Raw genomic sequence first — 19,551 nt, 5'->3', positions numbered from 1 at the left:
TGCACACGTCACTGGCATGATTTTCAAGCCTCTAGGTTCAGGGCCTGAACCATGGTTAGCCATGTCGAATCCAGCATCTTAACCACTATGCCACCTGCTGGTCCTGGGAGATGGAGTCTTTGGGAGGTGATTAGATTATAAGGATGCGCTCTATTAATGGGTTTAGTGCCTTATAAGAGAGATCCCAGGGGGCCAGCACATGGCATGGTGCTTAAAGCACTAAATTCCACATGGCCGGGTGGGTGTACAGTACAAGGTACAGTACAGTATAGTACAAGCTGCTGGACCTAGCAACTTGAAAAATATGCCAAACACATGTGTATGCATGCCCAAAATCTCAAAAAAAAAAAAAAAAAAAAAGGAATGGAGGAGAAAGGATTATGGCATGGCCATCCCCTCGGGGAGAGGGGGTTTGAGGGGATGATTTGATGATTTCTGATTTTCTCTCTGTTCTTCTCTGGCATCTCCCTAGAGGGGATGGCCACACTGCCTTTTCAGGTAAAAATCTAAAAAAAAAAGAAAAAAAAAAGAGAAAGATTCCAAAGAGCCAGCTTGCCCCTTCCACTATGTGAGGAAACAGTGAGAAGGCACCATCCATGAACTAGAAAGTAGGCCTCACCTCAAATCTGCTACCAGCTTGATCTTGGGCTTCTCAACCTTCAAAACTATGAGAAATAAATTCTTGGTGTCTATAGGTTACCCAGCCGATAAAGTTTTGTTTTAGTAGCCCCGACAGACCGACAGACCGTGACAGCAACCCTCTCCCAAATCTGTCTCCCCACACCCCTGTGCTAAGTATGGGCAGTTGTCCAGATGCTCTCTGAGGAGGTTCCTAGTTGGGCCACCTAACATGCTCGTAGGACAGTGGCTTATGAGGAGATGTATGATGTGCCCCGTTGGTCAAGACTTTGACAAAGGTGTATGAAGTACTCTGTCCCTTGGAGACGCCCCCGCCACCCCCAAAGGCAGGGGTAGAGATTTTCCTTGGTTGATAGTGGCTCTTTGCCAGAATTAATGAACCCAGAGCCTCATTTGTGTGAGCCTAAGTTTGGAGAGAAGCAAGAGCCAAGGGCCCATTTGTGCAGGGACTCTAAGAGGTGCCCGGAGTTGGGAGATAGGAGTTTGGAGAGAAGCAAGAGCACATTTCTGCAGGGATTCTAAGAGGTGCCCGGAGTTGGGAGACAAGAGAACACCCCCAGGCCCTTCATCAGGGAAATGCAACTGGGCAGCTCCAAGGAGGCCTGGCAGGCTCTTCCATCTGGCTCTCTCCCACAGATTCCCCTGGGTTCTTGCGGTAACATCCTCCTCCTTGTAAATTTGGCTGTTGACAGTTCTGTTCTCATATGAACACCTCCCTGAGCAAGACAAAAACTCTGAAATACTAGAGTTCATGAAAAATTTACAATTCTCTGCCTGCATCAGGAATCCTGTCTTAGTGCTACTTACTTTTGGACACTGTACCTCCAAGGACACAAGATGCCCCCGAGAAATCTGTGGGCTCTGGCTTCTGTCCCCAAGCCACGTCCCTGCCAGTCTGTTTCATTAGAATAGATGGAAAGAAATGAGCAGACCAGCCTAAAATGAACCATCTGGTGCAGGCACACGGCTGTTGCTTGCAGTAGGGATAGAATGAGGAAGTCCCATGGGTTTTTCTCAGCCCAGCCACATGTGCCTGGTGGTCAGAGGTGATGTCTACTTGGGGTGCAGAGGCAGCTGCCATTGGACTGGTTCTGAGAGAGGGTTCTTGCATTTTGCCCTTTACTGGGACTTCACGGGTGATTTAATATGACTCTGGTAGAGGCCACATCGTGGGTGTCTGGTGGGTGTTATGTTGAATCAGAAGCTCCTCTTTCGTTTTTTCCAGTGAAGGGGTTTCGGCAGGTGTTGAAAAGGCCGAGGCGGCAGAGAGTGAGCCGCCATGAGACACTGTGTGTCTGGCATCTAATTTGATTTGACTTGTTTTCCTGGCCATGAGAACTTGGATCCAGTAATAAAAAGCACAGGCTGCAGAGGTGACATCTCCCTGCCTCTTGTCCTGGCTTTCTCCACCCTGAGGGTTCACTCTTACCAGCCACAGAAAGATAGGAAGGAGCACGTCCCAGCACTCATGTCAGGCACAGACAGCTTGGGAGATTGTTTTTGATGATTTTTGAAAAGCGCCAGAAAAACCTCTTCCCCCACCTTGCCACGATCAGGTGATTTATTAAACATGAGTTGAACTGGGCCAGCTCTCCTAGTCGGTTAAAATTGGCCTGAAAAATAAAGTAATTTGTGGTTGTCAGATTCCAAATTAAATGATTCAAATACTACTGCGGCTGATTAAAGGACTTTATTCAATTTCCTCTTGACCACATGCTTTTCTGTGAGGGCAGGAGAGATACTGTTTCTGGGAGAAATGCAATATTTGGAGACTGTTGATCTAATCTAATGGATGGTGTTTATTAAATATGGTCCCCCTTTTCTTTTTTTAATGAAAGGTGAGACTAAAGAGGGAGGAGGAAACGACTTGCTGTTTGTCTAACTATTAATGATCCTTTCTTGCCAGGCTTCTGGTAGGAGCCTCCACAGTGAACCAGGCTGGGCTCCTGAGAACATTTTAAAGACCTTTAAAAGACACCTAGGTGGGAGCCAACAGGTGGCTGGACTCCCACATTGTCAACTGTGGTTCAAGTCCTGGACTTGGTGGCTTGCTTTCTCACTCTCCTTCTCTCTCTTTCTCTCTTTGGTCAAACTGAAGAATAATCATAAATAAATACGCTTAAATAAATAATTTCAAAAATAAGACTTCTAGGCAACAATAAGAGAGGCTAATGAAACTCAAGCACAGAAAACAGGAAAAAAAAAAAGAATGTGGTGAGGGTACTGGAAAGAGGAACAAGAGAGGTCAGGAGAGACTCAGATCAGCAGTACATTCGCATTCTGAGAAAGCAGGAACTACCAGGAGACAGCTAGGAGACAGGGAAAGGATGCCCAATGTGAAGGGGGCGTGAAGGGGGCGTGAAGGGGCGTGAAGGGGCTTTGGGTCAGGAGAGAGAAGACGACAAGCCCACAAGGAGACCTTGTGACTCAGTGATGGAGTGATCTGCTGCCCCCCAGTGGCCCTCACTCTCAGCTGCTTTCTATCCCTGGCTCTGACTGTGCTCATCTTGAAAACAAACTCATCCTTCTTCAGGTGGCCTAAGCAGGACTTAAAAGGAGCCCAGGACACTTGAATCAACGGAAGTTTCAGTTTGAAACAACTGAGAATCACTACGATGTAAAACATCACTACCACATGAAACATAAATTGGTTCCAGAGTGATTCATCTCATTTCAAAGGGATGCGAAGAGATCAAACCAGTGGGGAGGGAATGGCTTTCTGGCAACAGCAAGAAGGAAGGTGGCAGGGACTGGAGAAGAATTAGGTTTGCCTCCCTGGGGCTACAACCCTGGACCTACCTTGCTCTGGGCTTCTGTCTATGGAGGCAGTCCAGTGTCAGCGCCTGGCCTTCATACTCCATGCCAACAGGCAGTGAGCTTAAGCTTGCTTCAAATTTCAGGTATGTCCATGGATCCCAGATCCCAGATCCATGGACCTGGGAAGGGAACACAAATGCAAGAGTACCCAGGAGCCTGCTTAGTCCATCGGTAGGTGAAGTTCCCCTCAGCTTATTGAATGAATTATTTTAATTTACGCTTTGATTTTTCCCCTAGAATTATTTATTTAATCTTATTTATTATTACATTTTAAAATTTTGCTATAGGGCACATGGACTCACCAGAGAGAGAGAGAAAGTGAGAAATCAAGCCCCAGGTCCAGGACTCAAACAACAATTGGCCATGTGGGAGTCCAGTGCTTTGGCCACCATACCACCTTCTGGCCCCTACACTTTTTTTTTTTTCTTTTGGAGAGGTTTTTGGTATAGGGTGCATGCGCTCGCCAGACAGACAGAGAGAGACAGAGAGACAGAAAGTGAGAAATCACCCCCCAGCGGGGATGGCCACGCCATAATCCCTTCTCCTCCGTTCTTCTCTAGGGATCTTGGGCACGCGCACACACACGTGCCCGGCGTGAGTTTTAAGCCACCGGGTCCGGGACGTGAACCGCGGTCGACTACGTGGGAGCCCAGCGACATAGCCATTATGCTAACTGCTGGTCCCCTTACACTTTGGTTTTCATATGTTGAAAATTGGTCTTGTGTGGTGAGGAAGGCCATAGACACTGGTGCCAGGTTACCTGGTCAGATACTGGTCCTGCCATGTACTGTGTGGCCTTCAGCCAGTCTCTTAGCCTCTTTGTGCCTCAGTTTATTGCTCTTTTGAATGGGAACAATCTGCCTGTTCCTAGTAGTGTCTGTTGTGATATTTAAAAGGGTTGGTGCATGTAAGGACTTGTAACAGACCCTGCCTACGTAAGCATCAGCTTGAAGCTTTGTTGAGCATTTGTGTTCCATTTCAAGTGCTTTTGTTCTTGTTCTTTACTCATTTTTATGGGGTGGAAGTTTTCCTTTTTCATTTTCAATTTGTCAGAAGGTGCTAGTCCTTGCCAGAGAGGGACAGAGATAGAGAGAGGGAAAGTGAAATATTACCCCCCTTCCCCTCTTGCCCCCTTTTCAATTTTGGGTATGTATGTGTAAATACCTTTTTTCTTTCGAACTGCTGGGTTGATTCAGGACTTGAACCATTGTTTCAGCCATGTGGTATCTAGCTTCTTAACCACCAAGTTCCGGGCTGGCAAAATGGGAGAGATTTTTCTAAATGACTGGTAGGAAGTTCTTCCTGAGAGCCCATTTCAGGTCTGTGCTGTACATCAGTAGCCCACACAGCCTCTAGAGGGCGCCCTGGGCCCACACTACCCCTATGAAGAGACTGGGCTGGAGAACTCCAGATCCACCTGGACCACTTGAGTTTTTCCCCTTAGACATTTGAGTTTGTTCCCTTAGTCTTAGATCCACTTTCCTGGCTCCCACTCAAGAACAGTGAGCTGGAGAGAGGGGCCTGGTACGAGCAGCTGGACACGTTGTATTTGGGAGGATAGCACAGCCTTTGTATGAGACCTCGGGCTTCCAAATTGATATTGGATCATTTGTTGCTGGGAACTTTCACCAACCATCTCACCCATCACAAATCTGCTGGATGGAGGGTCTGGAGGACACCCCCTGGTGGGAGGTGGGGAGGATGGGATGGGAAAAGAAGTTCTGATTTTGCACATTAACCCATCTTCATTGGCATCTTACTGTGTCCCTAGGAACTGGGGACAGAGGCCTGGGGTGGGGGAGATCTGGAGGCTGCAGAGCTGGGCTTCTCACCAGGGCTGGCTAGTGGGGTTACAGGGCAGCAGCTCCCTGCTACAGAAGGCAGCCTAAGATGGTGGCACTGTGGGCAAGGCATGGAGGCAATGGGGTTCAAGGGCCAGAGAGAGAGAGGTAGAGGGTTGCCACAGCCAGAAATAATGGGACAAAGAAAAAAAAATCCAGAGGCCTCTGTGGGGGCAAAGAGTGAGGAAGACACAGGGTGCTCAGTGTGGCTGAGGTGTTACCCTAGAGGTCAAGACTGTAAGGTCAGGTCTGGACATGGCCAACTGGGTAGAAGGAAGCTTGTGGCCTGGACAGTGAGATGGGTCAGTCACACCCATCATATTACCCAAGATGAAGGCACATCTTTGAAGTAAGAAAGGATGAACCAGGGGCCAGCAGGTGGTGTAATGGCCACATAGCCAACCACGACGCGGCTTGAAACTCATGCCAGGTATGTGTGCATGTGTGCCCAAAATCCTGAGAGGAAAATGGAGGAGAAGGGATTACAACATGACCATACTCCTAGAGAGTGATTTCTCACTTTCTCACTCTTGCTCTGTGTCAGCCCATGCCCTATAGCAAAAATCTCTCGAAAAAAGAAAAAAGAAAAAAAAAAAAAAAAAAAAAAAGAATGACATAAGGCCCAAAGCAAGAGCTGGAAAGGAGGGAAAAACCTACAAGAACCTCCAAAGCTGCGGTAGGAAGGGTGTCCAAAGGCACAGGGTCTCCAGGGATTTTGAGGATCTGGAGAATGAGCAGTAACCCTAGGGGCTGTGACCAGCAGGGAACAGCTTTGAAACAAGCGATGAAAGGAGAGATTGATAATATGTCTATAGCTTTTATTTTCCAGGATAGAAGGAGTGTAAATTGTAGAGAGGGTATATGTGCGAAGAGGTATGAGACTTCAGTGGGTGGGAAGACTGGAACCAGTGACCAGGGTGTGAGAGTGGGAGGCTGGACAGGCCCTAAAGCATCATGTAGATCACTGGGCAGAGCCAGGATAGCAGGGCTCTTGCTTGCACCCCAGACACTAGCCTGTGCTAAGAAGGCTCCATATTTTATTAAGAAGCCCCTATACCATAGCAGGTCCTTGAGAGAGCGAGTCATGGGCTCTTGCTGCACACTCAGGAGCCCCCCACATGAGACTGCTTCCAGAAACAAGGAGTGCTATAAAGGCCCACTGAGTGCCATGTCGGCCCTATTAATGGGAACATTTGATCACAACGGAAGCACAAGTAGGTTGTTGTTGGTAATTGCTTCCTAGCCCATGGGGAAAATGCATTGTACCCACCGCACATTCAACTCAAGTGGTCACATTTCTCTTTTTGGATGTAAAGCTATTTAGAAATATTAGCAGGTGACGTTGCTTCCAGGTTTTTTTTTTTTTTTCCTCTCAACTGAAAATTTTTTCTTTTGAATTTCATAAAATATTCTAAGTGCACCAGGAGGGAGGAATGAAAAGATGTTTGCATTTCCAGCTCTGCAGCCAACCAATGCTCAAATAATACCCTCAATGTGTAACCTGGGAGTTCAATATCCTCCAATATTTATAATTATACAGAAATAACCGTAAGAAATGTTCAGCTTACTCACAGCTGGATAATTATTTGCATGTAGTGTTCACAACCTCAGAGCTGCTTCTCAGCATTTGGGGCACCCCCCCTGCCACTTGGGGTATGCAGGTTATGTGGGATCTGTGGGCAGATTTCTAAGGGGGCAGAGAGAGGACATGTAATGCTACCAGCTCTCTCTCTCACTGCCAGTGTACATTCCCTTCCTGATCTGCTGGGCTTTGAAACTGAGAAACAAAGCTGATAACGTAAAAGATTTCATATAAATTTAATACCATGAAAAATCCAGACACGAAACACTGGTGGTACCCAGCCCTACTTGTCCCAAGGAACGAAGAACCCGTGTGTCATACAAACAAACACGATGGAGGAATGCTCAGTTATTCCCAACAAATCTGTTAGTCAACCCGTAGATGAAGTCCCACTTTAGAGAGTCCCTCCAGCCTTGTCCCATGGAGTGTCCCGTGGAGTGTCCCGTGGAGTCCTAGTGCTCCCCACAGAAGGTTGCTGTGATCAGATAAGCGTGGGAAGTGCAGCACACTCTACCTCTCTCTGCCTTGGAGAGGCACAGTGCACACCCCCTATTAATACATTCTCCCTTTCCTGTCGTCTCTCCCGCTGCTCCCTCTGCTCCACGCATATTCCAGAAGAATATCAAGAAAACTATTTTTCGTGCATAATTATCCACCTCCTCCCCACCCACCTACACACGTCTTTCCTGCATTGAAGTGGCAGCTGCTCTGATTTCCTTAAGTGGACCGCACTCTGCATTTACCAGGCAGGTGGAGTTAAATTAAGGAAGCCTCCAACTGAGGCTGGGGACAAGGGCCCTTGGGTATCAACACACCCCTCTCCATATCTGCCGCTCCTCTGCCTGCATGGAACACCCCTTCCCATTGCCCCTGAGCTGGGAGTGCAAGACTGTTGGTCTCTAAATGGGTCACCAGCCAGCTTCCTGGTCGTTTTTCCTCTGAACCCAGGCTGCTTCTGTCTTGACCCTGTACTCTGAAAAGAAATTCCTCGTTAGTGAGATCAGCTAGTGTGCTCTCTCAGCTGCAGCTCACAGAACACTGACCCGAACTAGCACAAACAATAAAGAGAGTGAATTGGCCCATATAACCAGAGAGTCTAGAGGGGGATGAGGCTCCAGCCAAGGTTCAGGCCGGGCATTGTCTCTACTGCTCTGGGATTCTCTCTACCTGTTGGCCTCTGGCTATGGTCTTCTTTCCCAACCTGGCCAGGCTCAATACAACAAAGGAGACAAATCTGCTCCAAAATCAGATCCACACTCTGATGATCCCAAAGAGTCAGCAGGTCTGTCTTGAGTGGCTTCTACAGATGATCAAAATGCACCTTCCTGGGCCATCACATGGCATGGAGGTTAAGACTGCTAGATCCCACATGGCTAACTTCACAGTTCAAGTCCCTGATCTGGGGACTTGAAAATCACATCTGGAGAATGTACATGTGCCCAAAATCCCAAAAGGAGAGATTGGAGGAGAAGGGATTGCAGCATGTCCCTCCTTTTGGGGGAAATTTTTAACTTTCTCCCTGTCTTCTTGTCTATCTTTCTCAGGTGAGTACATGTACCCTATAGAAAACTTAAAAAGAAAGAAGAAAAGGAAAGAAAAAGAATGAAAGAAAGAAAGAAAAGAAAAGACAAGAAAGAAAGCATCTTCCCATCTGTGAGGTATGCCATCTAAAGTTCCTTTTGATCCCAACTGGGTCCGGTACCCATTTCTTAGCCAACCTCATGGCCAGGTGGATGGGACACACTGATGGACACCAGTCCATCAACACCTCCTTGCAGGTGGGGGAGGGAGGGAAGCTACTGGACTACCTAGGAGGAGAATGAATACCTAAGTAAAATGTGGAATACTGTATAAAGGGATTTAACACCAAAAGACCCAACAGGGGACGGGAAGGAGGGCATCAAGGCGGGGCGGGAGGGGGAGAGCAAAATGCAAAAATGGAAAATTATCTATTGATGATGTGTATGGTAGTATCTTTGGCTGGACTAATATACAATGTATTCATGCTGGGAAAATTCATTTTGCATGCTGTAAAGATGTATAGTGATTAAATGTTAAAAACAAATAAAAGGAAAGAAAGAAAGAAAACAGTTACCCATGCAGTGAATGTCTACTTCCTGGGTATCTTGTAATTGTACTTCCTTGCCTCTCTTTCTGAGAAGCAAAGATCAACACATTTCTCTATGTACCTTAATTAAGATGACTTTCTTTTTAAAAAGTTTATTTATTTATTTATTCTGATAAAGAAATTCTTATGTAGGGGGAGCCCCGACCGGGTCTCGGTATCTCAATCCAACCCCAGCCTCAGCCAGCCAGAATCACGGGCACTCATACATGTGCCCAGGATGTACAGGGAGACTTCAGGACACAATTCCGGGATCTTTTCATGTGGCTCCAGCATTGTGTAGCGTTGTGTTACCACTACCACCATGGCTGGCCTTACTAACCAGAGTTTGCCTGACTTGTGTACTTCCTGTGTCCCCGGCACCTAGAACACTGGTTGAGTAGAAGGAAAGAATCAAAGGGAGGGAGAATAGGAAGACCAGCTGGCCGCAGGTGGCTGTGGGGCTCTGGGTGAATCAACAGACTCAGACAGCCCTGGGATCAATGGAGCCAGCTGGACAAAGGGGAGGAAGGGCCCAAGTGACACACCCTCCTCCACTGGCCTCACTTCTGAGGTGGCCGAGGGGAGTGAGTGTGGATGTCTGTCATGTAAATGTTACAGTGCACGAACCTACGGGGGCAATTCAGTGAAATTCTGGAAACATCTGTGGATGCCTATTTATTCTAGGCCTGGGAATGGGCACCGCAGAGCCCCCAAGTAGACACGGCACAGCTGGTCTCTGCCTTCCTGACATACCGGCTGGATTCAGGTCACAACAAAGCCAGGACAAATACAATGGGACACAGTCATTGGAGGTGGGAGGAAGGCCTTCACTGCCACCTCAGCATCACTGCCAGCCTCTCTCTCAGCAGCCAGAACGAGCCCCTGTGTGCCCTCACATGCTGCGAGATACACCAGGCACTCCTCTTTTATAACGTATGATTTACGACAAATCAGTTCAAGCTCGTATGTTTTTTACCTTAGACGTGCTAAGGCTTAGAGGAAAGAGGTCCTCCCAAATTTTCCTTATGACGAAGTTGGTATCTTGGACACAATTTTCTTCTCCTTTGAGGACTCTTCTGGGTAAGGAACATGTTTTTTTTCTTCATTGAAAAGATCCATCACTCCACATTTTTGAAAACTGGTTTACTATCCTGAGTTTATCTCTGTGCCTAATTCCAGAGGCATGAGCTCCTGCCAGCATCTGGCTGGGTTTTGTGCCCTGTCCAAGCGAACCCCCAGCAATGTGTGAGATGTTCCTGGTGCCTGATTATGCATCAGGCACATCTACCAGCTTTTTTGATCATGAGGCCACCTCTGCTGCCAGCGACCCTGACATGGCTACCCAGCCGTGATTCTGGCCTGCTCAGATAGCCTATGGCCCCTTTTTGGATTCTGGAAGGGGTTTTCTCTTCTTGGGGGCAAATGACCAGTCCTAACAAGACTCACTGACTGATGTCAGGGCTTCTACAAGTCATCTGCCTGAGCTGTGGCTCACCTTTGGGTATGGCTGTGGCCTCCACAGTAATGGTCTCTGGAGGTGCTACCACCCACCCCTACCAGCATGTAGCAGCCACTCAGTGTGGTCTCTGTTATCCACTCTCCTGTCCCTTCCCGCCTCAATGAGGGCAGCTCCATTCCCTTGCTGGCATTACCCAAGCAACTCAACATAGAGTCACCAACTGTGTCGCTATGCCTGAGTCTGAGGGGGCTCCTGGGATGCAGGACTTTCAAGGTTAAAATCGAGATGGCCAATCTCCCTGTCTCTGTGTTTCAGAATCTACAGACTTCTCAAGCATTCCCAGAAAGAAAAAAAAAATCTCACTCTCCTCTAGTACAAAAGCCATTGAGGCATCATTTCTGGCCCCAAGGATAACCACGTCCACATTGGTTATCTAAGGGGATTATTCACTGCAGGACCAATTGCCTCTCACCTCATGGTGATTACTAGATAATCACCAGTCAGAGAGAGGTCCGTGTCCCAAAGTCTGGGAAGTTCCACTCTGGATATCCCTTCTCATTAGAACTGAAATCAAACAATCTTACTTTAAAAAAAATTTTTTTTTTTTTAGAGATTTTTGCTATAGGGAAAGTGCACTTGCCAGAGGTATAGAGAGACACAGAGAGACAGAAAGCGAGAAATCACCCTCTTCCCCCCACCCAAGGGAGTGGCTACACTGCAATCCCTTCCCCTCCATTCTCCTCTTGGGATTTTGGGCTCACACGCACACAGGCCCGGCCTGAGTTTTAAGCTGCCAGGTCCAGGACTTGAGCTGTGGTCGACTATGTGGGAGTCCAGTGACAAAACCATTATGCCATCTGCTGGTCCCAGCAATCCGGCTTGTTAATGCAGCCTGCTACAGGCTACTTGACAGCTGTGTATGGAGACACGGAGGTGCCTGGGAATGCCAAGGGGAAAGAGAGCATTATTGAGCCTTGTCTGTGTGTCCAGCGCTGTAGTAGAGCACGCAGGCAAGGAGGTTGATAACCTAGGATTCACATATTCAAGGATTTACAAACCCCCAATCTTGGCAGCAAGTGGGGGTGTCCCCAGTTATTTCCTACTGAGACACAGCTTGACTTAAAATCTGGACGTTGGGGTGGAGCCTATAGAGAAGAGCCAAAACCTGTGCTGCAAGAAGAGACTTTTCCTGAAAGATGAGGAATCTTGCAAACTTAGGCTATGAGCAGTGTATTTGGGAAACTTCATTTTCTAGAAGTCTAAGGTACTCATCAGATTTTTAAAAGAAACTAGGACTCCGTAGAGGTTGAAGAGAAGGCCTGAGGGTGGTAAAGCAAAGGCCCCCCACACTGAGCTCACTTCTCTTTTACTCCCAAGATAGATAAGAGGCCAACTGAGAGTTGAGGATTTGGGTGCAATCCCAGGAAATCACGTGGAGGCCAGGGCTATGCGATGCTGGACCGGTCTTGAGGAGTTGCAAAATCGCCTTCCCTAGAAATGTTTGCAAAGGGAGGGTTCCCTGTTTAGTTGCCAGGACTCAAGTCTGACCTTTGTAAAGCTCTGAGAATGTGACCCCTTGAGGTCCCTGATTTGGGGAGGCAGGAAGCAGCTCAGGCTTTACCAGCTCAGTGAGGCCACTTCCTCCCCAGCCTGCTTTGTCAGCAACTAGCTGGGGGCTTTGGAATTTCAATGGAAGTGCTGTTCGAGTCAGAGGAATCTTTAAAACATTTATGAAAAACACATATTATGAAAAAACTACGCATAGATTTCTAAAAGCTTTTGGACCTAACTAAGTTTGTACGTTAATTCCATTTTCCACAAACTCTTTGAAGTCCTTTTGTACATGCCATGTAAGTATGTACTATGTAAGCTAAAGGGTGCTTGCAATCTGAGGTGCAGCGCTAAGTGCTTCATGTGACAGAATTTTCTTTCTCACAGTAGTTCTATGAGAGAGATACCATTATCGTTTCTATTTTAACAGGATAATCCAAGGCTTAAAAATGCTATAGAACTGGCCGAGGTCATTCAGTTGTAAAAATTAGCCTTGGGATTTGAACCCAGGCAGTCTGACGCCAGCTACTCCTTTATCAAACTTTTGACTGCTTGCTTCTTAAGCCATTTAGGGCTCTGTGGCTTGGTTGATGACTCTTGCTCTTCCTGTCAGGTCCCCGGGGGCACTCTGAATGTCCCTCCTTCTGTTTGGTGCTTACCCTGTCTGTGAAGCCCCTCTGGGGACACCAAGGCCATCAGCATGGAGACAGAGCTCATCTTCCCTGCATTAATGATGCCAAATGAGAGGAGAGAGAATGAATGAGGCTTCCTCACTCCCCCACTTTGTGTTCCTCTCCAGGATGAACCTGAAGAAGACAAGATTTAGGAGGGCACAGCTCCTTGGCTGTGCAGGGATGTTGGGGGCTTCACTTGCAGGAACAGAAGAAAATCTTGGTCTGGGAAAGGAAGAGCTCCTAGCGCACTCAGGCAAAACCCTGGTCCTTCCTGCCTACTTTGGTCAGGAGAGTTGCTATGTCATGCAACAGCCAAATAAGTGCCTTGTAAGCTGTTGATTTTTTCAGGCCCAGATACTCCCTTGAGCTCCGGACGGGCATATCCAGGGTTGTTGTGTACAATCTTATAGTCTATTACTACACAAGTGGCCAAGGGCACTAACAGGGCTGAGGTCCAGCTCTGCCCCGCCCAGAAGCCGAGTACCCTGGTAGGAGTCTACATTCACTCATAGGAAGGAATGTCCTTTTCTCATTTGCACAAAGGAACCATATAGGTTGGTGGAAATCTTGGATTGATCTGTATGCCTCCTGGGCAGCTCCATTTGGCATCTGACAGGTGCCTCAGACTAAGACTGAACCGTTGATTTCTGATCCCCTCAAACTGCTCTACCCAGACTTCTTAATAATTGGCACCTCTGCTCACCCAGTTACTCAAGCCCAAACCCTGGGCTCTTCTCTTCTCCCTCACATCCAACCCATTGGTGCATTTGCCAGCTCTGCCTTCAATCCAGTCAGTTCCCTGTTCTCTACAGCTCCCACGACAGGTGTAGTAGCTACCTATCATGACATTCCCCTGCTTCAAACCTTCCAAGGGGTCCCCCACGTTGTTGTTGTTGTTTTTAATTTGCTGGAGGGCATGGGCGCTTACCGGAGAGAGAGAAAAACAAAAACAAGAAAGCACCCCCCATGGAGCATGGTCACAACACAATCTCTTCTCCTCTCTCACTCCCTCCTTTTGAGATTTTGGGTAGGAATGCATACACACTTGGCATGTCTGTCAAGCCAATGGTCTGGGACTCAAACCACGCAGTCAGCCATGTGGGATTCAGCTGCCTTAACCACCATACCACCAGCTGTCCCCGCCTCCATTCTTAGAATGCAAAAGTTTATACTTCTCATAGTGACTTCTCATAGATGTCTAGAGACACTTATCTCCAAGCCTCCAACACGAGGGAGCCTGGAGTCACCATAACGGGGTCTGATCCAAGAGAGACTCCTTTTTAGTGAAGTGACAGTGATATAGAGGCAGCTGCTTGAGGAGGATGTCCATGCCAGAGAACTGTGCTGGAAGGTTCCTAGTTGGGAGGGGGTATGGGGCATCTCTAAGAAATACATGAAAATGCCCACTGAGAAAAATCCAGAAACTAGACATTAGCCCTGGGGAAGATTAAGATGTCAGATCCCGGCTCTGTTAAGAAGGCTCTTCTCAGACCCCTGGCTCCTCTCTCCACTCCTTTCCTCCACCCTGGCCCATCCCCACAGAGGTGGACAGCACTGCAGTTAGCAAACAGAAGATGAGCTGGAGCAAGCAAGAAAGTGAGGCCCACCATGACCTCCTCTCCCCATCGTAGGATTCCCGAGTTGAGGTTAAGAAGAGGTTATGGGGGCCAGCAGGTGGCTTGGTGGTGAAGGGCACTGGACTCCCATATGGCTAATGGCAGTTTGAGTCCCAAACCTGGAAGCTTGCTTTCTCACTTTCTCTCTCTCTCTCCCTCTCTGGTAAAATTAAAAATAAGTAAGTAAATAAATAAATAAAGTTAAATAAAATAATTCTTTTTTTTTTGGGGGGGGAGAGATTTTTGCTATAGGGCACATGTGCTTGCCAGAAAGGCAGAGAGAAACAGAGAGACAGAAAGCGAGAAATCACCCCCCAGGGGGGATGGCCCACACCGCAATCCCTTCTCCCCCATTCTCCTCTTGGGATCTTGGGCACGCACGCACATGCGCCCGGAGTGAGTTTAAGCCATGGGGTCTGGTACTCGAACTGCAGTCGACTACATGGGGGTCCAGCGACATAGCCATTACGGCAACTGCTGGTCCTGAAATAAAATAATTCTTAAAAAAAATTCTTTATATAAAAAAAGAAGAGGTTGTAAGTAGGGATACATTTTTTTATTAAGTAATGGAAACTAGAAAAACTATGCAAACTGCCTGAGATGTTTCCAACAGGTAGAGGTGATAACTAGAGGGAGAGAGGGTTTGCAGAGGCTGAGACCAACTTATTTCATACACTGGATACTGCAAAGTTTTGTGACAGAAAGCTGCAAGGTATGTCTAGGGAACAAGTCACTCTGTGTAGCTCTTGCATGGAATCTGCTTGGGGAGGTTAGGGGAGTGGTAATGAGTAACTGGCAGGGATTGGACACTTTGGCCTATGGGCCTGGGCAAGGAATCTGGATCTTACCCTGAGAGTAATGGGGAGCCACAGAAGATGGCAGGCAGGGAGTACCATGATCTGACTCATATGCTCTAAAGTTCACTCTAGCTAAGAGTGGAGAATAAACTGGAGGGACAAGAACAGAGGTCCAGAGAAGCCTTAACAAGAACAGAGGTGACGGGGTTGGCAAATACTGGGTGAACTGGTATGAAATGAAGGAAATGAAACTGGCTGGCAGGATAGATTGATCTCAGGGCCTCTTGCTGAGTCAGTGTGGCCTGTGGGAGGAGCTAGGCACCAGCTCGTGCTAGGTTTCTCCACTTCCTCACCTACCCAATCCTCAGATAACCCCTGAGATAAGAAACAGCATCCCTGTATGGCCAGTGCGGAGAGTGGCACAGAGGAGCCACCAATCTGGGTAGTGATGCTACCAGGGCCAGAACCCAAATCTGTCCCGGGATAGGGACATGGGGCTGCAGAGTCCTGGGTCTGCAGATGGTCACGTTTGCTGACAATGGGAGAGCTCTGGGTGTGGAGGCACCAAGTAGGCTCTGTGGACAGCTCATACACCCTCACCAGGGACAGCAAGAGGATTACACAGTATCTGGTAACTGGTCGAAGTGAGGCCGGAGTCCAGGCAGGCTGGCTCTGGTATACCCACCATGTACCTACACTATCCATTCCTCCCATTAACCCATTTATACTCCCTCCCCAGCTTCCCCTCTCAAAAAGTGCTCCCAGTCCCCCCTGCCTGAAGACCTGGGCACTGACCAGGGCTAAGTGAGTCATGGTTTCTGGACATGACCTTGGCCACCTAGGGTCTGCTCTGCCCTGCCCATCAGTCCTGAGAGGAGTCAAGCCAGATTTTTGGGTGGAGAACATGCACCCCTGCAGGCAGGCTGACCCATGGGAGGTCAGAGGAGGCTGAGAGCGAGGCTGGTCAGCATCCTGCCCACCAGCCTCACCCGTGCACAGACCATAGACCACAGAGACACGGAACCCTTTGTTCCACCCAGTTTAAAATAAGTCAGGCCTTGATCTGCAGTGAGAAGTGCCAGGCCACCCTCCTGAAATGGATCTGTGTGCAGGCAATCAGTGGATGAAACTTGGTAACCCACAGGGACCATTTTAGCTTTTGCCTCTCCATGGGAGCTGTGGGAGTCCCCCTGTTCAGACCGGCTTGCTCTTCTCACCTTGGCCTAGTCATTCTGGGCTCCCAGACCAGCAGCCACTGCTGAACAAAAAAAGGAGGGAGGGGCTGTGGTTCCTTGGAGCCCAAGAAACCCGAGGACAGAGATCCTGGGCACCCAAGGCAGGCTGGAACTGGGCCCAGTCTCTCCTAATTGTGCTGCTGCTAAGCCATCCTTTGTCACCTCCCAGGAAACTGTATCCCAGCTCACCAAGAGGTGGAGCCAGTCATTATTCTCATTTTAAAGATAAGGCATGTTGGGTCAGCAGGTGGCGTGGTGGGTAAGGTGCTGGACTCTGATCTGGCCGACCACTATCAGAGTGTCGGACCTGGCAGCTTGCTTTCTCATTTTCCCTCTCTTTTTCTGTCTCTGTCTCTCTCATGAGCACACATGTCCTGTAGCAAGATTCAAAAAAAAAAAAAGATAAAATTAAATAAGTAATTTTTGGGGGAAAAAAGAAAAGAAAAAAGCTAGAGCAGGTGAGGCCTGGAGAGCTGACCTGCCCAAGGCCACCCAGAGAACCAATGACAAAGCTGGGACTTAAGCTGTAATCTATTCCTACGTGTGTGAGTGTCCTGCTCCTGGAGCACCCCATAACCACACCCAGGAAAGGCTATTTCTTGTTCTGATGCCTCTGAACACCCTGACATGCCACTAAGGTGGGATGCACAAAGCCTGCCTTTCCACTGGTTGTTTTTCTAACCACAACAGTCATGATTTTCTCTTTCATTTATTTTTCCACTGATTCCCATGAAGAGAATATAAAGAAAACATAATAAAAGACCTCCCAATTAGAGATGACCATAATGGCAGGGAAGTTTAACTAGAAATAGAAGAAGGCTGGCTCCTCCATGCTGCCCCACATGGTCCGAAGAGGCAGAGCCCTGTACCCTCTCATCAGGCAGCCTCACACCCCTGCCTTGGGCCCTGGGAGGCAACTGGGTGGGGTGGAGGTTGTTAGTAAGGTTGGGGTGGCACTTGCTAGGGGCCACATCATGCAAATTTTAAGAAGGGAGTTTCAGCATCTATTTTCTTTCTTTCTTTTTTTTTTTTTTTTTTTTTTTTTTTTTTTTTTGAGAGAGACTTTTGCTATAGGGCGTGAGCGCTCACTGGAAAGACAGAGAGAGACACACAGAAATGAAAAATCACCCTCCAGCGGGGATAGCCATGATATAATTCCTTTTTCTCCATTCTCCTCATGAGATATCGGGCACACATGCATACATGCTCGGCGTCAGTTTTGAGCCACCAGGCCCAGGCCTCGAACTGTGGTCAACTACATGGGAGTCCAGCAATGCAACCATTATTCCATCTGCTGGTCCCTCAGCATCCGTCTATTGTGGATAGCATTTCCCCTGCTTGAGCGGAGGTTTGGAAGAAGCCTGGGGGCAGATTGTGGACAGGGGTCACCTGGGCTTGAGCAAGAGGGCTGGTAGCCTGCTCATGACATTCTTAGACATGAAAGTTTAGAGAGACTCAGAAATAGCTGCTCATCTGGCCTTCCTTGGGTATTTGCTGTAAGCCAGGCCCATGAGTACTTTCTACACTTGATCTCATTTTATCCTCCCAACAACCTTCTATGGTAGAGTTATGATTGCAGACAATGCACAGAGATCAGAATAAGGAGGTTATTTTACAGATGATGCACAGAGAGGTTAAGCAACTTGCCCAATGTCCCACAGCAGGTAAGAAGTGGAAACTGGGTTTGAACCCAGTAACCTATTTCCAGAGCTTGTGGGTCTAACCACAACACCACACTGCTTCCCTAAGAGACTGGCAAAAAGATCTATGTCAGCCTTGAGGGAAGTCTCTGGCAGGGGACCATCAGGCTCTGGCCTCAGCCCCATCCAATTTCACAGGCCCTGGATAAGGACAGAGATAAATAATGGCGGGCTTTGTTTGAGGATGACAGGAAGCTGGGAGAAGGAGAGGAAGGAAAGGACAGCTGATGGCTGAGGAGGAGGGTGATATTCATCTGGCAGGAGTGACGGGCTACAGCTATTAGCCATATACCTAGGGGAGATGCAGAGAGCTGGGATTAGTCCCAGGACACAGGGTCCAGTGCAGAGAAGGCTGTGCATGTCGTAGCATCCACGCATGCAGCTGGTCCCCATGCAAGAGATTGGCTGGGGTCGTCCACACTCCAGATTCTGGCTCAGGACCCAGGCTCCAGGGTAAACAGGCACTGGGTAGTTTGGGCCCCGTGGATTGAGAACACCCAAGTTCAACTCCTGGCTATAGATCCTAAAGACCATGGCCTCCAGGGTCCCTAAGTTGAAGGGTCCCCAAGGTCACCAGCCCAGAGTTGAGGGTGCCTGGGGCCATGCGTCCTGGCTCTTGGCCCATGCCTCTTTCTTTCTCGTATCTCCCTAGGCAGAGAACCATCCCATGGGTTACAAATGGGGATCTGGCCATAGTATCCGAGGGCCACGAGGTTCTGTGAGCATGAAGAGGATTCTACATGGAATCTAGGGGTCCCCAAGGCCACTGTGTGGTGTGCTTAGGTGGGTGGCCCAAAGGTTGATGTGGTTTGAGGTTCCACTCCTGGGAAGATATGCCTAGGAGGACACAAAGGAGGAGAGAGGCAATGCCACAAGGCCTTGGGAGAACCTCCCGGGGGAGGGGTACTTGACCAGAGCAAGCAGGAGCCAGCAGGCAGGGAAGACAGAAGCAAAGGCAAAATGAGATGGCTCCACATCCCCCAGCATCCCTAGGCGATGGGACACAGCCCCCAGCTGCCCTAGGTGATAGAACAGAGATAGTCCCCCTGCAGGGCTCCCCAGCACGGGCTGTGCTTAATCCAAGGAGCCACAGTTAACACAGAGAACCAGCTGCCTAAGGGGTGGCAGGAATCCTCACCCAGAGCACTTTTTTTTTTTTTTTTTTACTTGTTTGTTTAGTTTATTTCTTCCATGAGCAAGTAAGAGAGAGAGACAGCCCCCATTGGGTCTTTCTTCCTTCCTTTCTTTCTTTCTTTCTTTAAATTTGCTAGAGGACACATGTGCTCTCCAGAGAGAGACAGAGAAAATAAGTATTCCCCATGGGACCTGGTCATATCACAATCCATTTCCATTTCAGCTTTTGGGATAAATTGCCCCCCGGGAGGATGACCACGCAACAATCCCTTCTCCTCCATTCTCCTCTTGGGATTTTGGGCATGTGCACACACGTGCCTGGAATGAGTTTCAGGCCACTGGGTCTGGGACTTGAACCATGGTTGGCCATGTGGGAGTCCAGCAATGTAACCATTCCAC

Source organism: Tupaia chinensis, unplaced genomic scaffold (genome assembly GCF_000334495.1).
Source record: "Tupaia chinensis unplaced genomic scaffold, TupChi_1.0 Scaffold000523_1, whole genome shotgun sequence".
Taxonomy (NCBI): Eukaryota; Metazoa; Chordata; class Mammalia; order Scandentia; family Tupaiidae; genus Tupaia; species Tupaia belangeri.
Note: the sequence above shows the minus strand (reverse complement) of the source record.